The sequence below is a fragment of the Macrobrachium nipponense genome, chromosome 37 (genome assembly GCF_015104395.2).
Source record: "Macrobrachium nipponense isolate FS-2020 chromosome 37, ASM1510439v2, whole genome shotgun sequence".
Taxonomy (NCBI): Eukaryota; Metazoa; Arthropoda; class Malacostraca; order Decapoda; family Palaemonidae; genus Macrobrachium; species Macrobrachium nipponense.
Genome location: NC_061097.1, coordinates 31,155,971 through 31,182,954, shown reverse-complemented (window position 1 = coordinate 31,182,954; position 26,984 = coordinate 31,155,971). Strand labels below are relative to the sequence as shown.

Below are 26,984 nucleotides of genomic sequence, written 5' to 3'. Positions count from 1 at the left end.
GTTGTAGCTACCCAAACGAAATGCTGGGTCAAGAATTATGTACGTATATATTATGCACTCCAAAGGTTTTTTTTTTTGCTTTTGTTTTTTTTACCATTTGTTTTTTTTTTTTTCTAAAAAAACATTATTTTTTTCAGGACTTTAATCACATTTTTTTAAGAAAAAATAATGCCAGATATGGAAATATGGGTCCTGTTCTTGTAACGAGGTATATGAAGGCAATTGGAGAATTTTCATTTTTTTATGAAGTTTTACGCACCCAGGGGGAAAATTCCAAATGCATATTGACGCAATCTAAGGGTTAAACTACTTATTTGTACCATAATGAATGTCAGAAATGTTTGATATGTTCCAGCAAATGTCTGCTACAGACACAGCCAACTGATGGAATTATTTCATAAATGGATGTCTCAAATTCCTTAGTTGGTATTATTCTAGCGAGTGTGTATGACAGCAATTGCAGTTAAATGTGTCCTAACTAATCCTAATGATGGTTTATCACTGATTACATACTCAATTAATAAGTATATTTTTTCTTTTTTTTATAGACAATATCAGCTGACATCATCAAATGCAAGTGAAGTTTCTTGAGGAATGGTGTGAAATTTGAAGTCAGAATGTCATCCACAACGAACCGTGTTCCATGAATGCACTGAGGAATTTCATGGGACAAATCCTATGAACACTAATGTCGATTTACCAGTCAGGTGAGCATTCTATAATGAATTCAGTGATTTATACGAAGGAGAATGAGTTGAAAGGAGACAAATTAAATTTTTGGAAATCTAAATCTTAGCGTGAAAAAGAGTATTGGTTAAGAAACATCACAGTTTATTTGCGATAGATTTGTTGTTGCTCTGTAACATTCTCGAGTCTAAAGGAGATATTACAATTCTGATAGCTAAGAGAATATGTAATCTTTATTGGATGGCAAACTGGAGTGAATCTTGAAATGTATATACAAATATAAATTAATGGGTAGGCAAAACAGTACAGTGAACACTATATGATAAAAACTGATGTGAATTGTCTAGGTTCGGATAAAGCTTCCTACAAAATTTTTCAACTTAGAAATTTTCAATGAGTCATCATTTAAGGTACAAAGAACATTAAAATTTTGAGTCATCTACCAGTGTTATATTCATCTAAATACTGTAATACTGCCCATTTGGTTGGCATGGCCAGCAAGCAACCAGGGCAAGGGGAAATCTGATAATGTTAATGAGATCTGGTCCAGAATGACTTCTTATGCTGGCTAGTATTTTAGCACTACAGCCTTCAGTTTTGTAAATATAAGTGGTATTTGACAAAATACTATCATAATTTATTATGATTCATCAAACTTGAATAGTTTGATTGTTTCTTAAGGTCAAAAGAAAAGAAATCAATGTTTTTAAATGACTCCGGTCGAAAATCCTTTGTTTCTACAAGAACGCTAACCTTCGTCATTTATGTAGGATCATCCTTCAGCATGAGCTGAGCTCCTTTGTTCATTGAACCTTGTTAATAAATGATTTACAGGTGTGCGAGGGTTATTCCTCATGCTCATGGCTACTTACCCTCACTTTTTTAAGCCATGTAAAGTGAACACGTCTCCTTTACTGCTCTGTTAGTAACGGGGCTTTAAATGTTAACCTTTTCTTTATTGTTAGTCTTGTAGGATATTTATTTTATTGAATGAATGGTTTTTATCTTTTTGTATGCTAGTTGTAGGAGAACAGCATCATAATTTCTAGGGCATGCATTTGTTTAGCTTTTGCTGCCCAGAGACATTCTCCTTGTATGTTTGTTTCCCTTTCCTGGGGTTGGATTGTTTTAGAAATTTCCCCTGCATCAGTGTTTTCAGGTGGTGAATTATTTCCTTTTCCCCATTGGTGCTGAAGGGGAAATCCTGGCTTCACCTGTTAGGTTGCTCCCTGAATGGAGTTCAGCACTTTGTGGTGGACATCTTGTAAATTTACATTTCAAACACTTGGCTTTTTATGAAAATTTAGGTGAATTTTCATTATACAGCGTATACTGTTAATTTTCATCCATTTATTTTGGTTACTTTTTTTTCCTCTTAATATCGTAACTTCCTTCAGATGAAGGTCATACTCTTTGGAAGCTGGGATTTCAAGTCAGTGGCCCCTGTGAGCTAATTCTGTATGAATAGGGTTCATCTTTGGAAGAAGAATGATAATACATAATAATAATGATAGAAAAAAATGGTTATTCTAGAAAATCTAGCAAATATTTCGTCATTATTCTTTTTTACTCTAGTACAAACAAAGGGTAAGGTTTTTGGTTTCAGCATGACATGTGATGCATATTGCTTATGGGCTGTTAATCCAAATGTAGATGCCTGTGTGACAAATACAGCGAAACGTGGCGTACATCATGAATAAAATTCATTACAGTATGTAGTGAAAATCTAGGATTATTGCCTGTCCTTGTACTTTGCAACTTCCACATGCTGCAGTTAAGCTTTTCCCAAAAATGCCACGTTTTCAGATGTCAAGTGTGTTTATTCTTGAAAGGTACAGTATAACAGTCAGGAAGATGTGAAAAAATGCTTTAAGCTTAAGTGCATGGTTCATATTTTATTTGCATTAAATTTTTTCTTCATTTTTCACTCTAGACAGTTGCCAAACAGTTGCTACGGGACAGGGATCGACTTCTCGAGTTCTGCTGCAATCTGGGGATCGTGGTGAACTTCGAGAAGTCCAACCTCGAGCCCAAGCAGAGGATGAAGTACCTGGGTATGCTGATCGACACGGTAGCAGGGTGAGTCTTCCCCGCGGACTCGCGGATCAGCAGATTCAGGGAGGCAGCCGACCAGTTCCTGTCTTGGCAGGAACAGTCAGCTCAGCGGTGGCAAGTCGATCGGCCACCTGTCGTCACTTGAGAAGTTAGTCCCTCACGGGCGTCTTCACCTGCGGTCTCTTCAGTGGAGACTAAAGGAGAGTTGGTCATTGGCAGGAGACCCACCGTACTTCCCCGTGTCCTTCACAGAGGAGGTGAGGTAGGACCTAGCCTGGTGGCTGGACGACAGGAACCTCTTAAGAGGAGTGCCTCTCCGCACTCCCCCCCTTGAGATGTTGCTGTTTTCAAACGCGTCTACCGAGGGATGGGGCGCACACCTGGAGGAGTTGCTGGCTGCAGGAGTGTGGGACCATCACGACAAGCACCTTCACATCAATGTCCTCGCTCTCCAAGAGTTTCAGGACCGCTTGATGGGACACTCGGTGGTGTTGATGTGCAACAACACCACGGTAGTGGCATACGTCAACAAACGGGGGCCTAGTGTCCCTCCCGTTGCACCAATTGACGCTGCAGGTGCACGAGTGGGCCGTGGCCCACCCTTTCAATAGAGCTGTCAGCCCGCTACATTCCAGGCAAGAGGAATGTAGTAGCAGACAAGCTCAGCCGTCAGGATCAGGTGATAGGGACCGAATGGTCCCTACACCCAGACGTGGCAGAAAGGATCTTCAACCTGTGGGGGCGTCCAGTAGTGGATCTGTTCGCCACCCGGCACAACAGGAAACTTCAGGTTTTCTTCTCAGCTGTGCCGGACCCATGGGCAGCTGCAGAGGATGCTCTTCAACACCCGTGGGACAACCTCTTCGTGTACGCCTTTCCCCTGTTCTGCCTGATTCGCAAGGTGATCAGCGAAGTGCTGGCCACCCCGAATCTCAGGATGATCCTGGCGGCCATTTGGTACCCAGACCTGCTGGCTCTGCTTGCAGAAGCACCGAGAGAGATTCCCTCTTGGCACAACTTCTCGTCCAGCCACATGTAGAACAGTACCACCAGGCAGTCCAGTCTCTACATCTTCACGGCTGGCTGTTATCCACCATCTCTTGCGAGAGAGAGGCTTTTCTCGCTGAGCAGCAACAGAGATAGCTGGGTACGTCAGACAGTCCTCTGCAGCTGTGTACCACCTAGGGAACTCAGGCCCTCCAGGTGGGATGTGACTCTCGTCCTTAGGAGTCTGACTCGAAGGCCCTTCGAGCTACTCCGAGAGTCGTCAGACAGGGATCTGACCCTCAAGACCCTCTTCTTGCTGGCCCTGGCATCAGCAAAGAGAGTAGGGGAACTGCATGGTCTTTCCTTCAATGTCAAGCATACCAGGGGATGGGGATCTGTGACGCTCGTTTTCGTCCCGAACTTCTTAGCTAAGACTCAGAATCCTTCGGTCCCTGACGACCGGTTTGAGTCTTTCACAATCCCCTCCCTAATGGACTTCACCGACAACGATACGGATGGGATGCTGCTTTGTCCTGTGAGGGCGTTACGGTGCTATCTGAAGAGAACTCGGCACCTCAGGCCTGAGTGTCGACGCCTCTTCGTTAGCACCGGGGTGACCAAGAAAGAAGTATCCAAGAACACTTTCTTTCTGGCTGCGTGAGGTGATTAGGAGGGCGTACAAAGCTGATGGTAGCGACGACATCCGTACCCTTCGTCCGAGAGCCTACGAAGTCAGAGGTATTGGTCCTTCCTTTGCGTTCCGCAAGAACTTCTCCGTTACGTAGGTCCTGAAGGCAGGGGTCTGGTCTAACCAGACCACCTTCACCTCCTTCTACCTTCAGGATATTGCCCACAGGTCCTTGGACACTTTTTTCTTGGGACTTGTGGTGGCTGCTCAACACGTTGTGTAGCTTACCCAGCACCTGAGCAGACAGAACAGCATCGCATCCTAGTGTGACTGCATGAATGGATGAGTGAATGAGAGTGTGACTGGCTTCTCTTCCCCATCTTTTTCTCCCCCTCTACCTGTGGGCAGAGGGACGCGGTCGTCACTACGCTGGAGCAGGATACGATGCAGGTGAGCTACTCGACCAAGCCCCATCCTATCCCTTTCATTAGGGATAGAGTGGAGACGGTGAAGGCCAGTTGTGATTCTTTGTGATTGTCCTCCACTGGTATATTCTCCTTCTTATAGCTTCCCTTGTCTTCAGCAGAGATCTCTCATAAGTCTCTTTTAGTAGGAGATTGTATATAGAGGGAATGATGGTCCAATGGTAATTCTTTAGGAAGACACCCATAAGTAATTGGAGATATTCTTGGACATTTGGAGACTGAATAACAGTAAGTGTCTGCCCAAGTATTGGTTTTTTAGCATGGTTTTAGTGCCTTTCCAAAGAATGGTCAGACTTGTGGTACACATACAGAATGTATTCATTCCACTTACCATACATTCAAAATCATGCAAGTTCCTTCAAAGGGATTTTACTAGAAGGTATTGCTGTTCTGTGCACTTTGTTTGGGTTTGTGTGCAGCCCTCTGTAAGTTATGTTAGTGACTTGTTGCCCATTGGTAGATGGTGTCGACTTTAGGAGCAAGACACTTCTACTGAATCAGTTATTCAAGTTAGCCCACTCTGTCAACAGTATTCCAAAGGCCAAGGACCTGTTGCTTCTTCTGGCCCAATTTCTATGCACTATATTGTTAATTTTTATATCCCCATTCTTATCTATGGGGATGATATTTAATTATGCATGCTTGTCAGTCAAGATGAATAGGCATGTGCTGCTTGAAGATTTTAGACCGGAAAGAAACTTCCTATATGGTAAGGGCTTTTCCTCATTAGGAAACATGGCCTTATGGGTTATTTTTAGATAATCATGCTCAAATAATGTATGGTTTCAGTGTAAGAATTACGCCTTACAAATAACGTTAATTAAATTTGTAAGTAATCCAGAACCAACTGTGGCTCCGCGACTGTAGGGGGGACACTTTAACCAGGAATCGTCCATTTGGTTCTTAAACCTAAGTCCAAGTTTTGGTCTTTTCCCTCTTGTCATGCAACACAGAGTTTAACTAGTGTCATGCAACGGAATGGTCAACTACACCTGGTAAAACTTTTTAGATGTCAGGCCAGTGGAAAGACATCAGGATGCTTAGCAGGTTTATTCCCGGTCAGAAACAAAGTCTTTGTGGGAAGTTTGCTGCTTTGAGTGAAATGAAACAACATATTGGTTTGATCATCCATCCTGTGGAAGGACAGTGTTTTAGCAGTTGGGGATTCAGGAAGAACAACTGCCTACAAGGGCCCTGACATCCATAAGTTTGGTACTTGGGTGGATTTAAGGAACACTCATTTAGCTTCCCAGCATGTAGATGAACAGGGACAGCCGAATGATTACTATTACTTTGTTGGCCCTCAGGCTTGAGCAGTGGATGTTTCCTTAAATTTTGCCTAATTCAGACTCAGGCCTGCCCCTTGTATCTACTCTGAATTCTATTGAGCAATTTCATGTTCAAGAATTGCTTAGTCTCCTGTAGAGCCCTTGTAGCCTCAGGGCAAAATTTTTCAGAATTTCCAATGCTCTTGGTAGATGTCTCATTCTTCCGTTGAGAAGAAATCAACTCTACTGCACAATTCCATACAGTTCCATTGACGTAGGCATCTCTTTAACTGCTTGGAGAGGTTAGAATGTCCCTTCCCAATAATAAGATTTTCAAGTTATCATAGGATCTGTCCTTAATTTAAAACTGCCATGGCCTGGGGTCAGAAGCAGTGGTCTGTGTGTTGCTGGAAGAGGCAAAGTTAACCTTTTGTGTTGGGATTCTTAGAAACTTATAATGCCTCTGCCAATGGTTAAACTTGAGGCAAAGTTAACTTTTGTTTTGTGTTTTTAGAAAACCTAGAATGTATTTGTGAAGGTTAGGCCTGGAAGAGGCAAAGTTAACCTTTTGTGTTATGATTTTTAGAAACTTTGTCAAGAAACACAGGGTCCTCTGTGACATATGGATAGGCTAGTGTATGAGAACTAGCTCCATATATTCTACTTCAGAATAGGATTGATGTGTCACGTAGAAGTACAATTCAGTTTTTGCCCAATCACTATCTTAAGTATACAGAATTGTGTTTGAAAACAGTAAAGCCCTTAATCCGCTACTAGTAGTGGGTAGTCTTTTCCTGAACCGAAAAAGAGCTATTCTTTAGGCTCTTTTGTTTAAATCCCGGTGTTTTAATATTTTGGGGAGCGTGAAGGTACAAATTTTGTATAGGAGCGTACCTTTATATTGTAAAGGTATTCATTTTAATTGACTGTCGTTTGATGGGGCTTTTGGACCCAGGCACAGGGGTCCCTCATACCGCTTGCGTTTCATGCTGGCTGATTGTTCTGACACGGCATACAAACCTTCGGTCCTTTTACAATAGGAAGGTACTAGCGGCAGCTGGATAGGTCGTAAGCTTTCGAACAAGGGGTTCGGTAGTTAACTGCTTGTCCGACAGGCGCGCGCGCGCGACTGGGAGGTAAACAAACCACTTTTGCTTTTGGCCTGCTGGCGTGTAGACGTGTATCATCGCTCTCCTGCCCGCTTCAATCGTCGTTGCTTTTCGCATGGTTGTGTTTTTCTTTTTCTATTTATCTAGTGAAACTGAATTGTAAGTAGCTACAATCATTTCATATTTATTTCCATTGAATTCAATTGTGAATTAAAGGATCTTGGTTTCTCCACGCCCTCCGATTACCCGAGTGCCGGGTCTGAAGGGCGTAAGTGCGGGAATTCATTTTTCCCAGAAATGATCCTCGTATTGTGTATGCTCGGTGCCGAGGGCGGGAGAGCGCTCGCTCCGAGCTTATATTTTGGTTGGAAATGTGTAGATGAAAATCGTAAGTAAGTGCCCTTTTCATTTATATTTTTTTTGACCTGTATGCTCGTTGCCGAGCGAATGCGCTCGGCACGGAAACTTATTCTGTATGGAAGTTGGAATCGTCCAAGTACAGTATTCTTTTTTTCATTTTCAATATATTTATTTTGATTGTAGCAATACTCATTTTGGATCAGTTTCCGCTCTTACCCGGAAATTGATCCTTTCCCCTTTTTATTTGAATGAAGTGAAATCGCAAGTGCAGTTCTTTTTCATTTTCATATTTTATTGAGATTGCATTGTTTACTTGGATCAATGTTTCCGCTATTTCCCGGGAATTGATCCTTCCCCTTTTTATTTTGTATGAAGTGAAATTGCAAGCACAGTATTCTTTTTCATTTTTCATATATATTTTGATTGCATCAATTCATTATGGATCAAGGTTTCCGTTCATAATCGGGAATGGATCCTTTTACCCTGGCGCTCGGTACCGAGGGCGCAAATGCGCTCGCTCCGAGCCCTTATTCATTGTGAAGTGAATCGTAATGCAAGATTCTTTTCATGTTATTCCTTTTATTTATTGATTGTATCAATATATTTGGTTCAAGTTCGCCTCAGTCAGGGAATGATACTTATGCCCTTGCATCGGGTGCCGAGGGCACGATTGCTCTCGGGCTCTTATTATTATTGTTGGGTACATGGGTGCTGTGCGGGGGTGGGGAACGAGAGAGAGAGAGAGATCCCCCCCCCCCCCCCGCTCAGCTCCACAGATGGCCCTTCCCCTTCGGGGGGGAGGTTATCTGGGTTCTTCTCCTCGCCCGATCGTCGAGCGCGGGGGAGGGCGCTCGGTGCCCGATGTACAATTGTATTCGGGGTCTTCCGCTCGTTCGGTGTGGGGCTCACCCCCCCGGCCCCCACGCGAAGGGACTTCCCCCCCACTAATCACTACTACTGTTATTTCCGCAGGTGCTATTGCCACGAGGGTGGACCTTGGTGAGGTATGGGCGTCCTTCGATTTGCAGGGCGTGCCTAGTGTCCAGGGGCGGCGGTTCTATGTCTGGGCCTGCTGCGGTCACCCATGGAGTGGTGACCACGACAACGATATCGACTCCAGGTGACGACGTCCCCCTTCACCTGGTGTACTCGCCTCACGTGGTAACAGTCTTGCCTACAGCCGCTGTGAAGTGCCGTTCGCCGTACCGAGAGGGGTGCGTGCCGCCGCCGCTCGTGGTTGCTGCGCTGCCGTGACCACACTTCCGCTGCCCTAGAGCTCGCCCCTGGACCTGCCGCCGGTACCAGGATGTTGCTGGCTGCTGCTCCACCTCCTGTGTTTCCGGTGCTGCCTGCCGTACCTGCCGATTCTGTACTGACTGTCCATGCAGTTGCTGCGCTGGCTGTCCCTGCCGTTGCTGCGCTGGCTGTCCCTGCCGATGCTGTGCTGGCTGTGCCTGCTGTTCCTGAGATGCCCATACCTGCTGACGGTCGTCCCTGTTCGTGGTGGTACTACCCCAGACTTTGGTCTGTCTGTACAGGTGCGTCCGGGCCCTGTGGCTTCGGCTACAGCAGCCCCGGCTCCGCCCTGGATGGCAGATCTTACGTCTGTCCTGAGGAAGCTGACGAAGAAGAGGAGGAAGGTGTCGTCGTCGTCGTCTTCATCTTCTTCATCTTCTTCATCGTCGTCGGCTGCCGCCTCTTCCCCTTCGACTTCTAAGGCTTCACAGCCGAGGAAGAAGAAGGTTGCCTCCTCCCTCCTAAGAAGTCTCCCTCGGAGCTTCTCGGACCCGTCTCACCTCGGGTGGGACGGAGGGTTCCTTCCGCTGGTCCTCCTGCTCCTTTCGGGAGCGGGGCCCGTCTCTTCTTCCCCGCAAGGAAGAAGGGACTACGGGGACCAGAGGGGTACCGGCTAACACCGGTACTAGTCCTCGCCTGGTGTCAGTGGTTCTGCCACTGCATCAGGGTCCGTCTCGGCCTCTCGTTCCGAGGTGAGGGTATTTCTATGTGTTGGTGTACCGAGTGTACGGTTTGCCTACCAGCGACCATGCAGCCAGGAACCAGACCTCTGAGCCCGCTCAGCGTTAGGTTCATGGCACGGAGCGGAAGACTGGTGACAGCCGCTCACGCGACTCTCACCAGACCAGCTCTCGCTCTCGCGGCGACCAGCTGGCTACCCGGGATGACGTGACGGTCCACGGACCGGCCACGGGCTGAGGCTGGGAAGATGGTCCCCCGTTCGCCGGTGCCAGCCAAGGCTGGAACCAGCGACATGACGTGCCGTGCCGTGAGGACAAGCACCGGTCTCACTGTGACAGTGGAGCCTGCAGGTCGCCTGACCGTCGCTCTCACAGAGAGCGATCGGGTACGGCAACCAGCACCAGCTCTTCTGACACTCGAGATCGGGGCCGCTGTGCTCAGTCCAGCCGTTCTCCACAGCGAGACGGTTCGACCAGGCCTGCAGCTCGATCGCCACCGCGGGTTGACAATCGCCTGCAGCCCTCCAAACCTGCTGGTTCTGCCAGCGAGCGAGGAGGGAGCGTCAGGTCTGCCTCTTCCCGTACCTTCAACCTCCTCGTGTTACACCGGGAGGAGCGAGGTATTGAGGAGTGATCGTGAGGGTGTGCCCCTCATGATCCCACCACGACGCCCTACGTGCCCAGGCACGGTTCTTGGACCGGCCAGGACGTATGCAAGTGGATGGAGAAGACCGAGAGGGCTGTCGCTGTTCCCCCCTTCTTAGGAGGAAGGTTCTCGGAATATGCTCTTGTTCGAAGGGCTTAACGGTCCTACTCTGCAAGATGCTGTGACTTCCGAGATCCAGAGGAACTTTGCCGAGGTTATGGCGCTGATTCGTCAGCACAACGACCTCGGGGAAGGATCACCGCTCCCACCCGCAGAGCCACGTCTCGGCTCGAGTCGTTTTGGGGCCCGAGAGGGAACCCAAATCGACGGTGGGTCTGCCGCGATCGGAGCTTGCCAACTGTGTTGAACCAGGTAGTCTCTCGTCTCCGGACAAGAAGGCTCTCTCAGTTCTGGCCGGTCGAACAAGCTACTTCACCTCCTCTACTGCGACAGAGGTGTTTCTACGTGTCTTCGGAACACCGTATTTGAATACCCCTTCGGTCCTCCTGAGAGGTTTCGACCTCGACGAGGACTGGAATGATCGGAGGACGGTGGGGGGATCGGCTCTCTCCTGCCACGGTGTCGATCAGCCCCACCCAGACGACGTTCACAGTGGCGGCAACAGACCCTTACCTACAGTATGAGTTCGTAACCCTCCTCGGGGAAAACGTTTTTCTCCTGACGATACGTTTTCCCAGGCTCTGAGAGGCGGAAGGCGGCTGCTCCTTTTCTTCTCCAACTGCTAGTTCCGCTGGGAAGGCGAGCCAGTATCCAATTCCTCCCCCATTCCCCCTCTCCTTACGGCTACGAGGGAAAGGGGAGGGATCCTACAGAGATTTCTCTGTAAGATCCCACGTTAGGGGCTGCGCTACCGGGGGGACCTTCGGGTCCTACCCCCCTGACGTAAGCCCCGGTCGTTGAGGAGGGATCCTGCCCCTTCCCCTTTCCGATTTCTACGGGAATCGAGAGGACCACCAGCCGATATCGTTTGACGAATTCGGTGGGGGTTTTGCAGAGTGCTTAGAATTCTACGGAATTTCTAGCGCATTCAAGAGTGTTCGAGTTTTTTACGATCTCCAAACACTTAGGCGAGACCACGGTCCAAAGTGAGCGAGAATCCCCGATAATTGTTACACGATAATCGGGAACCTCGCTTATGCTCGAATTCCTGTAATTTCTAGCATTTGGAAGAAGACTGCTGCTGAAAGAAGAGTATCTCACAGTAGGCGATTAACCTGGAATAGAGAAGAGCGGACGGGAACTTCCAGTTTGGCTTGAACTATCGTCTTCGGTATTCTGTTCACCATTGAAGCTTTCCTTTGGGAAAGACTTCTCCTTCATTCTCTTGACTAGAGAACAAGCGGTCGATCTCCAATCCTTATTCTCATTCCTTGAGGGGAAAAGAATTTAGGATGGAGGTCGTGGTACAGAACCTACAAATATACTACGTATATTACCCTCGCGACATGATTCTTTTAACAGTTGAATTGTCCGGGGGGTAGGCGCATACCGTAGTTAACTCTACGGTTTGTGACCGAGACGAATTGTATCTTAATTGAACTGCAACTCGGGGTTGCCTGCAACCTCCCAGCATTTATCAGTTTCGATTTTAGATACTTGGTATTGTCACGACAACACCAAATCAGCTTTTGTATTTAACGAAATCCGTTTCGTTTTTTTTAAATATAATTGCTCGAGCGTATTCTTTATGCTCGATGGTTCTAGCCGAACGCTTCCTTCGTGGAAGGGATTAACTGGCAACTCAGGATGACGAGTCACCGAGAGCTACTGCGTATTGAACTGCCAGATAGCAGCTCAGTATAAGCTAGGTCTCGGAGATGCACGGTCGGTTACGTCTCTCTCTCCCCTGGTTTGATTGACTACCGAACCGTATCTCTACCCAACAATCATGGACTTAGGTCTCTGATTAACGGGGATTCTCGCAATAATGAAGGACCATCTACTGCTGTGACGCTCGATTTCATCGCTTCGACCATTGCGAGAATTTTCAACAGAGATATCTCTTGGACTCTTTCATCTTTCTGTTTACCGCACGGTAACAGAAGTCTGTACTAGTCTCCCGCTGCATCTCACCGCGATAATGCGAATGATTTTTGCAGACATCTGAGTTTGTCTTCAAAATATCTCGTATTCGTAGGTGTGCAATTATTCATTGTTCGCCCCGAATTAACAGATGTGTCAGAAGACATCGCCTACTCTCCGACCTGACAGCTCTACTTCCAAATGTTCAGCCCATGAGAAGCAGTTCTTCATGCAGTATTTCCCTGTCTTCATTACTGAAAAGCGCTCCGCTTTTATTGCAACTACGATCCTCACCGGACAGCAATGAATAGCGGTTAGCGTTCTCAGTCTTTGTAGCACAGGTTCAGAATCTTGAGAATCCTTCTCTCGGTTCAGCTGTGAAGACGTAGGTTGCATTTTCTGTACACCTTCGTCTTCAATGACACATAGTGTTGTTTCTCCTTAGCTGAGAATCAACTATACTATGAGATATCTTGCCATCAGGGACCTCAGTCTCTAGAAGGCAATTGACTTTCGCCTGTTGGGCACATGCCTTAAGAGAATCATCACCTCGCCTTCTGGCATCGGTGACGAACAAATTATTTGTTTAGTCTCTTGGCATAACCCTTTTAAGGCGAAGGTCACGTGACTTGCTCGGGTGCTTGGACAACTTGCCTCTACCGAACGCAGTCAGTCGGCAGCTGTCAGAGCGCCCAAGTCAGTTACGAACTTCGCTGTGGACTTAGTTCGGTTGTTCCATAACAGTCTTTTCTTCGTCCTAACGGCTTGTCACAGTACCCATACCATCGACACCCACCATTGAGTGTCGGTGTCCTATCCACTACCGAGAAGAAGAACTTCACTGCATGGGGATAGGAGAATGTGAGACACTTCGCTGCAGACGGATAGACCAGTATGGGTACAGGACATCACGAAGTCGAGAAGAGGGATAGGTCATACGACCATTCCCTTCTTTTCCTCTGAGGTAATTGCATGACTTTTCCTGCGAAGTCAAGCATACAGGGGATGGGGATTCGTGACGCTCGATTTCGTACCGACTTCGTAGCGAAGACTCAGAACCCTTCGGTTCCTGACGATCGGTTAGAGTCCTTCACAATCCCCTCCCTAATGGACTTCACCGCCTTCGATGCGAAGGAGATGCTGCTTTGTCCTGTGAAAGCGCGACCGCGCTTTCTGAAGAAACTCGACATCCCAGGCTGTGTTGAAGATTCTTCGTCTGCACCAAGATGACCTAGAAGTACACTCCTCGAGTTACACAAGAACTTCTCCGTGGCGCAGGTACTGAAGGCAGGGGTCTGGTACAACCAGACCACTGGCACCTCCTTCTACCTTTTGGATATTGCCCACAGGTCCTTGGATCGTTTTCCTTGGGACCCGTGGTGGCTGCTCAACACGTTGTGTAGCTAACCCAGACCCTAGCAGGCTGAACGGCATCGAGTCCTGGTGTGACTGTAAAGAATAGATAAGTGAATGAGAGAGTGACTGGCTTCTCTTCCTATCTTTTTCTCCCCTCTACCTGTGGGTAGAGGATACGGTCATCACCTTGCTGGATAAGGACGAGATGCAGGTGAGCTACTCGACAGAGCCCCATCCTATCCCTTTCACTAGGGATGGGAGCGAATATCCACCACTTCCTCCTACAAGGGGGGGGGAAGTGGATGCCAACAAGAGACAAACCATAACTTTATGTTGCCTCTTGCAAATAGGAACTTGTTCTTGTTTGCTGGTACGCAAGAGATACGCTGCTCTCTCTTAGTACTGGTCCAGAGGTCTGACCATTGATCCTGCGGTGCACACCCCGATCAATCGGACAGAGGCTTGGATCCCTCCCTCGCTCTTACGACCAGGGAGGCATTCCAAGGTTGGGCGAACACCAGTCTGTTCACAAAAGACTCAGATTCCTCCCACCAAGAAGTGAGTCTTCCTATTGTAAAAGGACCGAAGGTTTGTATGCCGTGTCGGAACAAATGACAATTTGTCCAAAATTGCATTTTTCCTAACTATACAAACCTGAGGTCCTTTTACACATAGTCCCACCTCATGCCACCCCTCACTCTGCAGTTTTTGCTTGGGCCAAAAGCAAAAGTGATTTGTTTACCTCCCAGTCGCGCGCGCGCGCCTGTCGGACAAGCAGTTAACTACCGAACCCCTTGTTCGAAAGCTTACGACCTATCCAGCTGCCGCTAGTACCTTCCTATTATAAAAGGACCTCAGGTTTGTATAGTTAGGAAAAATGCAATTTTGGACAAATTGTCATATCAAAGTGGTTTTCTCCGCAAGGCTACTCTTTGCTGCATACGTATGAGAGCCTTGCTCCCTGAATGGAATCCAACTTCTGGTGGTAGTAAAATCCACCAAGGATTTTAGATCAGGTGAGAATGTTTTGGGTTTCGTATAAGAAACCTTTAGCTTGAAAGACTGAGTGGAATTTTGTCCAGCTGCACTACCCACCATCCTCTTCTTAATGTGGGAATCAGCTAATTTAACAGTAGGTAAGATTCATCTCAAATAATATAAATTTTCATAATAAAATTTATAATTTGGATACTTACCTACTGTTAAAGTAGACCCACCCAGCCTCCCCACAACTTAGTGGGCTGTCAAGTAGAATTCTGACAAGAGCTAAAACATTCGAAACACACCTGCTGGAGAACAGGTAAACTAGACAGTCATCCAGGCAGCCATTCAATTTTTTTTTTTTTTTAATGCCAACTCTCCTAATCGAGGGGAGATATAGCTAATTTAACAGTAGGGTCAGTATCCAAATAATAAATTTTATTATGAAGATTTATATTTTAACTAAATATACAAACCTGAGATCCTTTACATTAATGCCCACCTCATGCCACCTGTCAATCTGAAACCTGGGCTGAAAAGAAAGTAGAGTGTTTACATCCAGGCAGGCAGTTCTCCCTGCCTTCCGGATGGTAGTTACTGCCTAACCATCTTGTTCAAGAGTTTTAACGGCCGTATTCCAGCTTTGCTGTAAAGTAATTCCTAATGTAAAGGACCTCAGGTTTGTATGGTTAGAAAATATACATTTTGTACATGAGCTTTCCTGTCAGATATATACTTAGCTTACGTCTCTGATGTCACGACAGAATTTAAAACTCGCGGCACACGCGACAGGTAGGTCAGGTGATCTACCTTACCCGCCGCTGGGTGGCGGGTGTAAGAACCAATCCTCCTTTCTTGTCAGATTTTCTCTGTCGCCCGGCTTGACAACACTTGTTGTTAAGTCCTCTCGATAGTGGATTTATTCTCGTTGCCAACGATTATTTGGATTGACTTTTTGGTGAAGTACCCTTTGTCCATTGGCTTGGCATACGCTACTTTGGATTGGTTTTGGAATATTCTTTGGATTTTTTCTTATAATGGCTGATTCTGAGATTAAGAAATCTTGTTTTTAGAGCATGTTCGGTGAGTGAATGCAAGGTGAGGCTTCCTAAAGCATCTGTAGATCCTCATAGTGTGTGTATGGGTTGTAGAGGGAATGAATGTTCTTTCAATAACCCGTGTAAAGAGTGTGAAAGGTTGGATGAGGATGGATGGAAGTCTCTTTCTTCCTACTTAAGGAAGTTAGAGAAGGATAGGGTCCGTAAGGCTTCTTCTAGGAGCTCTAGTAGATCGCGAATTAGCGAGCTTGATGTTGAGAACCCTACCGTAGATGTAGTTCCTTCTCCAGTTTCAGCCCCTGCTCCCAGCATCGAACCAGAAGATTCGCGTTCGGAGGTGGCTTCCATGAGAGCCACGATTAGGAGCATGGAGAGCAAAATACGCTCTCATGAAGGTAAGAGTGACAGTGCCAGTGAACAGTGCAGTGCCCCTAGTGCAGTGGAGGGTGCGACTGACCGGCTCACTAACACTTCCAGGCCTAGACCTCTTCCAGACTCCCAGACCCAGTGGAGGAGGAAAGTCAACAGCCGCAGGAAGGTTAGGGAGAACCCCCACCGGTCAGGCGTCCCCTCGGCAGATCCTGTTGCTCGTTCCCAGGCTGCCTTATATCGAGCCAAGAAGGCGGTTTTGCGCCAGTGTTTCTCTTCATCTTCGTCGCCCTCTCCTAAGTGCAGATGGAGTGCCTCAGAAACCTCTCGCCCTCTCAAGAGAGCCTGGAAGCAACCTTGCGCCCTTCCTTCCAGCCCCGAATCCTTCTCTGAAGAGCCATAGATAGAGCGCAAGAGAACCAGGAGATCTCAAGAACCCTCTTCTCCTTTCCGCTCTCGGGCCTCTTCTCCAGTCGAAGCGTTCGAGAGATCGCCAGCGCACATCTTGGCGGGTCTGCAGGCGCAGATATCAGCTCTGGCTGACTCCTTAGTAGGGAGTCACCGTCGGAAGGACGTCTCGCTCCCGGTGAAGAAGTCGAAGAAAGACACTTTGGATTTCTCGCCTCCTGCAGGAAGGTTTCAAGAGCCTCGCAGCCGCGCTTCCTTCATTCAAGAAAGCTTCGGAGATCGCTCTCCGAGCAGGCGCTCCTCTCCCTCCAGCAGGCATCAAGAGCCTGACAGGCGCAAAGAACATGACAGGCAATCTTCTCCGGGTAGCCGCTCTTCTAGATTTAAACAAGAGGAACAGGAGGATCGGTTCGCTTCTAGTAGGCGCTATTCGCCGAGGATCCGTTCTACTCCTAGCAAGCGTCAAGAGCTTGACAGGCGCCAGGATCCTAGTAGTTTCCAGGAGTGTGGTAGGTGCTCTTCGCCTGGAAGCCGCTCTCCTCTGGACAGGCGCTTGGAGCCTAGTAGACGTTTTTCTCCAGAAGTTCGCTCTTCGCCAGAGACACTCTCGCCTCCTGACAGACACAGAGAAGCGAGTAGGCGCCAAGAGCCTAGTAGGCGCCAAGTAATCAATAAGAGACTTTCACCGAGTAGGCGCTCTTCCCCAAGTAGTCGCTCTCGTCTGGACAGGCGCACAGAGCCTTGTAGGCGCTACACGTCTGGTAGGCGCTCTTCATCGGAGAGCATTTCTCCCCATGGCAGGCGCCAAGTGCCTGGCAGGCGCCAAGAGCCTGACAGGCACCAGGAGCCTGGCTGGCGCCAAGAGCCTGACAGGCGCTTTTCTCCTACCAGGTGCTCTCCCGTTGACACAGACTTAGGGTTGGCGCTCCCCTAGTAGGCGCTCTCCTAGGAAGAGCTCCCCTCCAGGCAGCCGCTCTTCGAAACGTCATTCTTCTGAAGAGGACCAAGGTGGTACTGACGAAGATTTGCCCAAGGATTCTTCGGTTTCCTCTTACAAGAGACTGACCGACCTCCTCTTGCAAGAGTTTGGAGATTCCCTTTCGGCTGTTGCTCCTCCCTCTCCCTCCTTGTTTTCTACGGCGAAGACTACCAAGACGTCTTCATGTGTCAATATGAAACCTACATTTCATACATTCAACTTACCTGTCAGATATATACATAGCTATCGACTCCGTCGTCCCCGTCGTCCCCGACAGAAATTCAAATTCGCGGCACTCGCTACAGGTAGGTCAGGTGATCTACCGCCCTGCTCTGGGTGGCAGGACTAGGAACCATTCCCGTTTTCTAATCAGATTCTCTCTGTCGCCGGTGGTATCAACATTGTTGTTACTTCCTCCTGACTAGAATTCTTTTTTCACAACGCTTTTGATCATCTCTCGCTGATATTTGGTGACGTACTTGGATCGTTGTTTGGCATTCGCTATCGTGGACTGTTTTTTGGACTTGGTTTTGGAATTCGTGAATATGTCTGACTCTAGTGTTAGTTTCAGAGTGTGTGTGAATGAGGGCTGTAAGGTGAGGATTCCGAAAGCTTCGGTAGATCCTCACACTACATGCAGTGGTTGTAGAATGGTTGAATGCTCGATTGAGAATACGTGTAACGAGTGTGAGAAACTGAGTGCGCAAGAGTGGAAGAATCTAACTTCTTACTTGAAGAAGTTAGAGAAAGATAGAGAGAGGAAGGCGGTTTACAAAACCCGCAGAATGTCTACATCTCGTGATTTACTGTCTAGTTCTGTAGCTTCTTCCTCTGATAATCATGCCCATTCTGTTTCAGCCCGTTCACAAATTGCTAATCCCTCTAGTTCTGCTTCGGAAATTGCGGAACTCAGAGCTTCCCTTCAGAAAATGCAGGAAAAAATGGCAGCATTGGAAGGTAAGGAAAGTGAATGTGGTTTCGCTAGTGATATTAGTGTCCCCAGTGTAGTGGAGGGGGCGTCTGGTCGTCTCTGCGACGCTCCCAGGCCTAGACCTCTTCCAAGCTCCCTGGCCCGGAGGAGAAGGAAAGTCGAAAGCCGTACGGGGGTTGTGGAGAATCCCCAACGATCAGGCGTCCCTTCGGCAGGATCTATCATATCACAAACTGCCAAGGACCGCTATAGGAAAAGCGTCCTTCAAGAGTGCTTTTCGTCTTCTAGTTCGCCCTCTCCAAGAAGAGGATGGAAGGAGTCGAAACTTTCCCGTCCGCTGAAGAGGAGTATGAAAGAACATGAGCTCAATTCTAGTCCCGAGCGCTTCTCTGAAGAAGGAGCGCCTTCGGTAATAAAGAAGGCTAGAAAACAATCAGACTCTGGGTCTGGAGGAGATCCTAGAGCGCCTTCCAGATCTCCCTCTCCTGATTCGAAGGATTCCTCAACCAGGAAAATTTTATTGAATATGCAGGAACAACTAGCCTCGTTGGTAGGAGTTCTTTATAAGGAGCCTACTCGTAAGAAGGATGATAGGCTTCCTATTAAAAGATCTAAATACTGATCCCCTGTCACGCGCAACGAGCCTTCCGGGGGAGGTGTCGCACAGGCGACCATCTCCGGCGGGAACGGTGCGTTAGACAGGAGAGAAGTAAGAAAGGAAGTTACTCCTGTCAAGAGTTTGGCTCCAGCCAGGAGCCAGGCTCCGAGTAGGCGCAAAGAGCCAGAGTATTCAGTACAACGTTCAAGATCTTCAACCAAGCGCCAAGAGTTAACTGAAGAAGAAGATCCTGTTAGGAGTAGAGCGCTTGTTAAACGAAAAGCGCCTACCATGATCGATACTCCTACTAAACACCATACGCATTCCAAGGAGGAGTATTTGGAGCGACATACTCCTGCCAGGCGCCAGGAGTCTTCGGACCTCGATACTCCTTCCAGGCGCCAGGAGTATTCCGAACTTTATACTCCTCCCAGGCGCCCAGGAGTATTCTGAACTTAATACTCCTCCCAGGCGCCAGGAGTATTCCGAACTTTATATCCTCCAGGCGCCAGGAGTATTCTGAACTTAATACTCCTCCCAGGCGCCAGGAGTATTCGGAACAAGATGCGCCTACCAGAAGCCAGGAGTATTCGAAGCGCGTTGCGCCTGCCAAGCGCCAGGAGTATTCCAAACACGTTACTCCTTCCAGGCGAGATACTCCTGCCGTACGCCAGGCGCATTCCCTGCATGAAGAGCCTGACATCCGACAGGAGTCATCCAAGCGTCAATCTTTTAGCAAAGAGAGAGTAACTCTTAGTCCCTCTCCAATTAGGAGTGCTTCTTCAGAAAGGAAGAGGAGTAAGGGAGGAAACAGAAGAAAGAGGGAAGCCTTCTCCTTCCGAGCCCTATGGAAAGCCCAGAAGATTGCCTCGGGGGATGAAATGAAGGAAGGATTTTCTAATTACAAAGTTCTTTCGTCCCTTCTCTTGGAAGAATATGGAGACTCTTTAACGCCAGCCGCTCCTCCTTCTCCACGCTCTCTGTTTTCGAGCACGAAAACGCACAAGTCTTCCTCTTTCCTAAAAATGAAGCCTGCTATATCTATGAGGAGGGCGCTACAATCTCTTGACTCCTGGTTCAAGAAGAAGAAGGAGTTAGGAAGGACAGTTTTTTGTATGCCTCCCGCTAAACTTACAGGGAGGAGAGGCATTTGGTAACGAAACGAGAGAAAATATGGGATTGTCTCTGTCCGTTTCAGCTGAGTCAGACTTCTCGAGTTTAGTAGACTCATCGAGAAGGAACACGCCTTGGAATTCAGCAAAAGTAAAACAATGGGGTCTTTCGGAAACGGACCACCTCCTCAAAGGGCTTTTTCACACTAGAAGTTTTTAACTTCTTAGATTGGTCCCTTGGGGTTCTTGCCAAGAAGTCTCATGAAAAGGAACAACTGGACCCAGAAACCCTAGATAGCATCCTCACATGCATTGATAAGGCGGTTCAGGATGGATCGGCGGAAGTATGCTCCCTCTTTGGTGCAGGAGTTTTAAAGAAGAGGGCGGTTCACAGTGCTTTCCTCACGAAGGCCGTCTCTCCTTCGCAAAGATCCGCCTTATTGTTTGCGCCTCTCTCAGAACATCTTTTTCCCTCGCAGTTGGTGAAGGATATTGCCCATTCACTGGACTGAAAAGGCCACCAGGATCTCCTTAGACAATCCTCAAGGAAAAATAGGCCTGTGGCCAGTGAGGAAAAGAAAGTGGCTCGTCCAGCTCAGCAGCAGCCCTTTCGAGGAGGCCTTCCAGCTAGATCTATCGCCAGAAGGAAGTCAACCGAGAAAAGGGGCAGGTCTTCCTTCCGTCCCTTTAAGAAGGGAAAGTGAGAAATCGATCCTCCAGACACCTGTAGGAGCCAGGTTACATTTCTTTGCGAAAGCCTGGGAAGACATAGGATCGAATCCTTGGACGATGTCAATCATCAAGAAGGGTTATTACATCCCATTAAAGGACATTCCTCCCTTGACAACATCACCGAGGGAACTGTCCGCCAGATACAAGGACCCTGTTCTGATGGATACTCTTCGTCAGATGGTGGAACAGATGACAAAAGAGCAATAGAGCTGGTGCTGGATTGCAGCTCCCTGGGGTTTTACAATCGCTTGTTTCTTGTAGCAAAAGCCTTGGGGGGATGGAGACCGGTACTGGATGTAAGTGCGCTGAACAAATTCGTAACAGAAGTTCAGCATGGAAACGTCTGCTTCAGTCCTTGCAGCACTGCGTCAAGGAGATTGGATGGCGTCCCTAGACCTTCAGGACGCATATTTCCACATCCCAATCCACCATTCGTCGAGGAAGTACCTTCGATTTATGTTCGAGGGAAGAATCTATCAGTTCAGGGCCCTGTGTTTCGGCCTTTCCACGGCTCCTCAAGTCTTCACGGACGTGATGAAAAATGTATCAAGACATTTACATTTGAAAGGATAAACGTCTCCCTGTACCTGGACGACTGGCTCATCAGAGCCAGGTCTCAAAAGCAGTGTTTGGAGGACCTGTCAACAACACTGGAATTGACAAAATCATTGGGATTGATCGTGAACCTCGAGAAGTCTCAGATGATCCCCAGCCAGAACGTGGTTTATCTGGGGATTCAGATGGATTCTCGGGGTTTTCGGAGTTTTTCCCTCTCAAGAGAGAATAAGGAAAGGCTGTGCCACAGTATCGAACTTCTTAGGGAAAGAGCGCACTTCAGCGAGGATAATGGGCTGAGCCTTTTGGGGGACCCTTTCCTCGCTCGGAACAAGTTCTTTCCCCTAGGAAGGACTACATCTTTCGTCCGCTTCAGTTCTTCCTGAGAAGAAGTTGGAGTTGGAAGACAGGACAGCTCTTGGACACGTTTCCAATCTCGGAGCAATAAAAAATCATTTAAAGTGGTGGTTGATTCCCTTAAAAGAAAACAAAGGAGTATCCCTGCAAGTACGGAACCCAAGCCTGACATTGTTCTCAGACGCGTCCGGAGTCGGGCTGGGGTGCAACATTGGGATCCAAAGAAGTGTCAGGCACCTGGTCGGCAGAACAGGTGTCATGGCACATAAATTGCAAGGAGCTTTTAGCAATTCACCTTGCGCTAAAGAGCTTCGAACACATAGTCAGAGGCAAGGTCGTACAGATAAACTCAGACAATACGACCGCTCTGGCTTATGTCAAGAAACAAGGAGGGACTCACTCTTTCGCTCTGTACGAGCTGGCAAGAGATCTGTTGATTTGGGCGAACCAAAGGAAGGTAGTTCTTCTAACGAGGTTTGTCCAAGGGGAGAGGAATGTGAGAGCGGACAGACTGAGCAGGAGGTTCCAGGTCCTTCCCACAGAATGGACACTCCACTCAGAAGTCTGTCAGAGCCTTTGGTACCTTTGGGGGAAGCCTCAAATAGATCTTTTCGCCACATTCCTCTCCAAAAGGATAGACACATTTTGTGCCCTAGTGGAAGATCCCAGGGCTTATGCAACAGACGCCTTTCTTCTGGACTGGTCAGGGCTAGAGTTTACGCTTTTCCCCGTTCAAGATACTGGGGGAAGTAGTCAGAAAATTCGTGCATCCGAAGGAACCAAAATGACTCTGATTGCTCCGTATTGGCCATCTCAGATTTGGTTCACAGAGGTGATGGAGTGGACAGTGGACTTCCCCAGATCTCTTCCAAACAGAATAGATCTGCTCAAACAACCCCACTTCGAGAGGTACCATCAAAACCTTCCCGCTCTTGCTCTGACTGCCTTTCGACTATCGAAAGATTTGTCAGAGCGAGAGGGTTTTCTCGCCAGGCAGCAAGCGCAATTGCTAGAGCCCGCAGATCATCTACTAGGCGAGTGTACCAATCGAAGTGGGAAGTTTTCAGAAGCTGGTGCAGGTCGAAGAAGCTGTCCTCTTCCAGTACCTCTGGACCGAAATTGCGGATTTCCTTCTGTTTCTTAGAGAAAAGTCGCATCTCTCGGTACGACTATTAAGGGGTACAGGAGTATGCTTTCAGCAGTCTTTAGAAACAAGGTATTAGATCTTACGAATGATAAGGATTTGCACGACCTCATTCGTTCCTTCGAAACATCAAAGTCACTTGAACCTAAGGTTCCAAGCTGGAACTTAGATGTGGTTCTTAAATTTCTATCCTCCGAAGAATTCGAACCACCACAGACTGCTTCATTTCGTAATATCACTAGAAAGTGTTTGTTTCTGATGTCTCTTGCAACGGCAAAAAGAGTCAGTGAGTTGCACGCCCATTGAATCACGAGTCGAGGCTTCAAAGGAGACTCTGCAATTTGTTCATTCCAGTCTCTCTTTCTTGCCAAAAATGAAAACCCTTCGAATCCCTGGCCCAGGAGCTTCGAGGTAAAAGGACTTTCTAGTTTGGTGGGCAGAGAGGCAGAAAGATCCCTTTGCCCAGTTAGAGCTCTTAAATTCTATCTGGACAGGAAGAAGCAGTTGGGGGGTTCGCAAAAAGGTCTTTGGTGCTCAGTAAAAGACCCCAAGAGAGCAATGTCCAAGAACGCCTTAGCCTTCTTTGTTAGAAGTGTTATTACGGAAGCTCATAAGAATTGTCCAGATGATTCTTTTAATCTTTTAAGAGTGAGAGAGAGCCCACGAAGTTAGGGCAATCGCAACCTCTGTGGCGTTCCAAAGAAATATGTCACTTAAAAACATTTGGATGCAACTTATTGGAGATGCAACTCTGTGTTTGCATCTCACTATTTAAAAGATGTGCGCGTGACGTATGAGAAATGTTTTTCTCTAGGTCCGTTTGTGTCAGCACAGACGGTTCTGGGTAAGGGAGCTAGCACCGATCCTTAATAATGTATGTAACCCTCTTGTTGGATGTGTTCTTGAGTTTCCTGTGCATGGAAGTGTCAGGTGTCGCACAGGCGACCTTCACTTCTCTTCACTAGGAGATCGAGTGACAGCTGACTTTTAGAGGGGTACAAAAAACAAAAAATTTTTTTTTTTGTATTATTGTATGTGTGGTTATTGAGTTTGTGGTTGTTTTGCTAAGAGTTTGGGGATAGCTCTTGGCAATCTTAGAACTAACACGGGTGTTAGGTTCGGGTGATCGGGATCGGTTGTGTGCTCCTTAAATAAAGGCGTGTTGTCATATAAGCGGATGTGCTCCCATTGACAAATGCCAGTTAGGTTCTGTCGAGTAAGTGGATGATACCCCATCGACAGATCCACAAGAACTCTTGGCCACAGATCACTATCTCGCTAAGGCTCTTGAGGTGAAGCAGACTCCTAGACAGCAGTCACGAAGTCTTCCACCTGATAAGGTAGGAACCAAGGTCTATAAATACCTACAACATATGTTGTTTACCTGTCTAGTCAGTAGTTAGCTGTCTCTTGCCCTCCACCAAAGGGTGTCAATCAGCTATGTATATAATCTACAGTAAGTGAATGTATGAAAATGATATTGTTATGATACAATAAAGTTTCATACATACTTACCTGGCAGATATATACATAGCTATCGACTCCGTCGTCCCCGACAGAAATTCAAATTTCGCGGCACTCGCTACAGGTAGGTCAGGTGATCTACCGCCCTGCTCTGGGTGGCAGGACTAGGAACCATTCCCGTTTTCTAATCAGATTCTCTCTTCCACCTGTCTCCTGCGGGGAGGCTGGGTGGGTCTTCAATTGTATATATCTGCCAGGTAAGTATGTATGAAACTTTATTGTATCATAACAATATCATGTTTCTATGAAGAAGGCCCTTAAGAGCTTTGGTGATTGGCTGGTCTCCAAGGAGGAGAAGGGGAAGACCGTTTTTTCTTTCCCGCCTTCCAAGCTGACAGGAAAGATGGGATTCTGGTATGAGTCAGGGGAGCCTTTGGGTCTGGTTCTTCCCTCTTCGGCGGACTCGGACTTCTCTTCGTTGGTGGATTCCACACGTCGCTCGGCTCTTAATTCTGCAAAGACTACGTGGGGAATGAGCGAATTGGACCACCTTCTGAAGGGAATGTTCCGGGTCCTCGAAGTGTTTAACTTCCTCGACTAGTCCCTAGGAGTCTTAGCAAAGAAGACGCAGGATCAAGAGTCTCTTTCTCCAGAGGATCTGCATTCCGTCCTGTCTTGCATGGATGAGGCAGTGAGAGATGGATCTGGCGAGGTAGCTTCGCTTTTCGGAGCCGGAGTTGTCAAGAAAAGGGCAGTGTACTGCTCTTTTCTAACCAAGGCAGTGTCGCATGCACAGAGAGCCTCTCTGTTGTACGCTCAACTTTCCCCGCAGCTCTTCCCAAAGATGATTATCAACGATATCTCCAACGCACTTTCAGCAAAGGCTATGCAGGATATGTTGGCACAATCGGCAAGAATTCCAAAGGCTTCTTTCCAGCCTAAGGCCAAGAAAGAAGCATCGAGCAGACAAGAGCCCTTTCGAGGAGGCCCTACTTCCCGTGCTTCTTCCTCCAGAGGAACAAGACCTCCTAAAAGAGGAAGGACCTTCTCTCGATCTATTACATCGAAAAAGTAATACCCGTGTCCTCTAGACTATAGTAGGTGCCAGACTGCTGAACTTTTCAGACGTCTGGGCATAGAAGGGGGCAGATTTCAGACGTCTGGGCACAGAAGGGGGCGGACAACTGGTCCCTCGCAATCGTCAAGAAAGGTTACCTCATTCCCTTCGTCTCGAGACCTCCTTTGACCACAACACCAAGGGAGTTGGTGGCCAAGTACAAAGACCCTCACATGAATCAAGCCCTTGCTCTAGCAGTAGAGTTGTGCTGGAGAAGGAAGCGATAGAGATGGTGAAGGACCCTCTTTCCGTGGGTTTTTACAACCGTCTCTTCCTTGTTCCCAAATCCTCAGGAGGATGAAGACCGGTTCTGGATGTGAGCGCCCTGAACGTCTTTGTGAAGAAGAGGAAGTTCGCAATGGAAACGACATCTTCAGTATTAGCAGCACTTCGTCCCGGGGACTGGATGGTGTCACTGGACCTTCAGGACGCTTACTTCCATGTGCCGATCCATCCTTCTTCGCGCAAGTACCTAAGATTCATGTGGAAAGGGAAAGTTTTCCAATTCAGGGCTTTGTGCTTCGGCCTCTCCACAGCCCCCCAAGGGTTCACGGGGCTAATGAAAAACGTAGCACAGTGGCTGCATCTCGAGGGAGTGAGGGTTTCCCTCTACTTAGATGATTGGCTGATCAGAGCCAAATCAAAGGAGAAATGTCTGGAGGACCTTCGCATAACGTTGACCTTGGCAAGTTCTCTGGGACTGTTGGTGAACTTCAAGAAATCACAGTTAATCCCCAGCCAAGATCGGATCTATCTGGGGATTCGGATGGTTTCTCAGGTTTTTCGTGCATATCCATCCCCAGAAAGGATATCCCGTTGTTCAGAGAAGGTCGTAGCCTTTCTAGAGAAAGATGTATGCACAGCGAGGGAGTGGATGAGTCTGTTGGGGACACACTCCTCGCTGGAGCAATTCGTTTCTCTAGGGAGGTTGCACCTAAGGCCCCTCCAGTTCTTTCTGAATCAGAACTGGAACCGCAGATCTCAGGACCTAGATTTCAGTTTCAAGATCTCGAACGAGATAAAGGAGGATCTCCGCTGGTGGGCAGACCCTCTTCTCTTCAAGGAAGGCATTTCCTTACATCTGCAGAACCCCAACCTAGTGTTATTTGCAGACGCGTCGGACAAGGGTTGGGGAGCGACTCTAGGTTCAAGAGAAGTGTCAGGCACCTGGGAGGGGGAACAGGCGTCCTGGCACATCAACAAAAATGAATTGATGGCAATTTGGTTGGCCCTCAAAGCTTTCGAGCCCCTCGTCCAGAAGGCATCAGTTCAGATCAACTCGGACAACACCACAGCCCTGGCTTACATCAGAAAGCAGGGGGGGACTCACTCATTCTCCCTGTTCGAAACAGCAAGAATGCTCCTTCTGTGGTCGGAGGAAAGGGAGATAAGTCTCCTCACCAGGTTCGTACAGGGAGAAAGAAATGTCAGAGCTGATCTGCTGAGCAGAAAAAACCAAGTCCTTTCCTCAGAGTGGACTCTGCATTCGGACGTATGCCAGGAGCTGTGGAAGACGTGGGGCAGACCTCATCTGGATCTTTTCGCAACCTCCAAGAACGCAAGGATAGACCTTTACTGC

At 47.8% G+C, this 26,984-nt stretch overlaps 1 protein-coding gene across 1 annotated transcript in view; it reads left to right on the top strand.

The window, feature by feature from the left end:
* Positions 1-547: 547 nt before the first annotated feature.
* Positions 548-26,984, top strand: part of LOC135209078 (zinc finger protein 813-like) — a 33,553-nt gene continuing 7,116 nt past the window's right edge. Inside the window, exon 1 of the mRNA XM_064241666.1 lies at positions 548-707. The gene's annotated coding sequence lies outside the window, so the exon portion shown is untranslated. The remainder of the gene's footprint in view (positions 708-26,984) is intronic.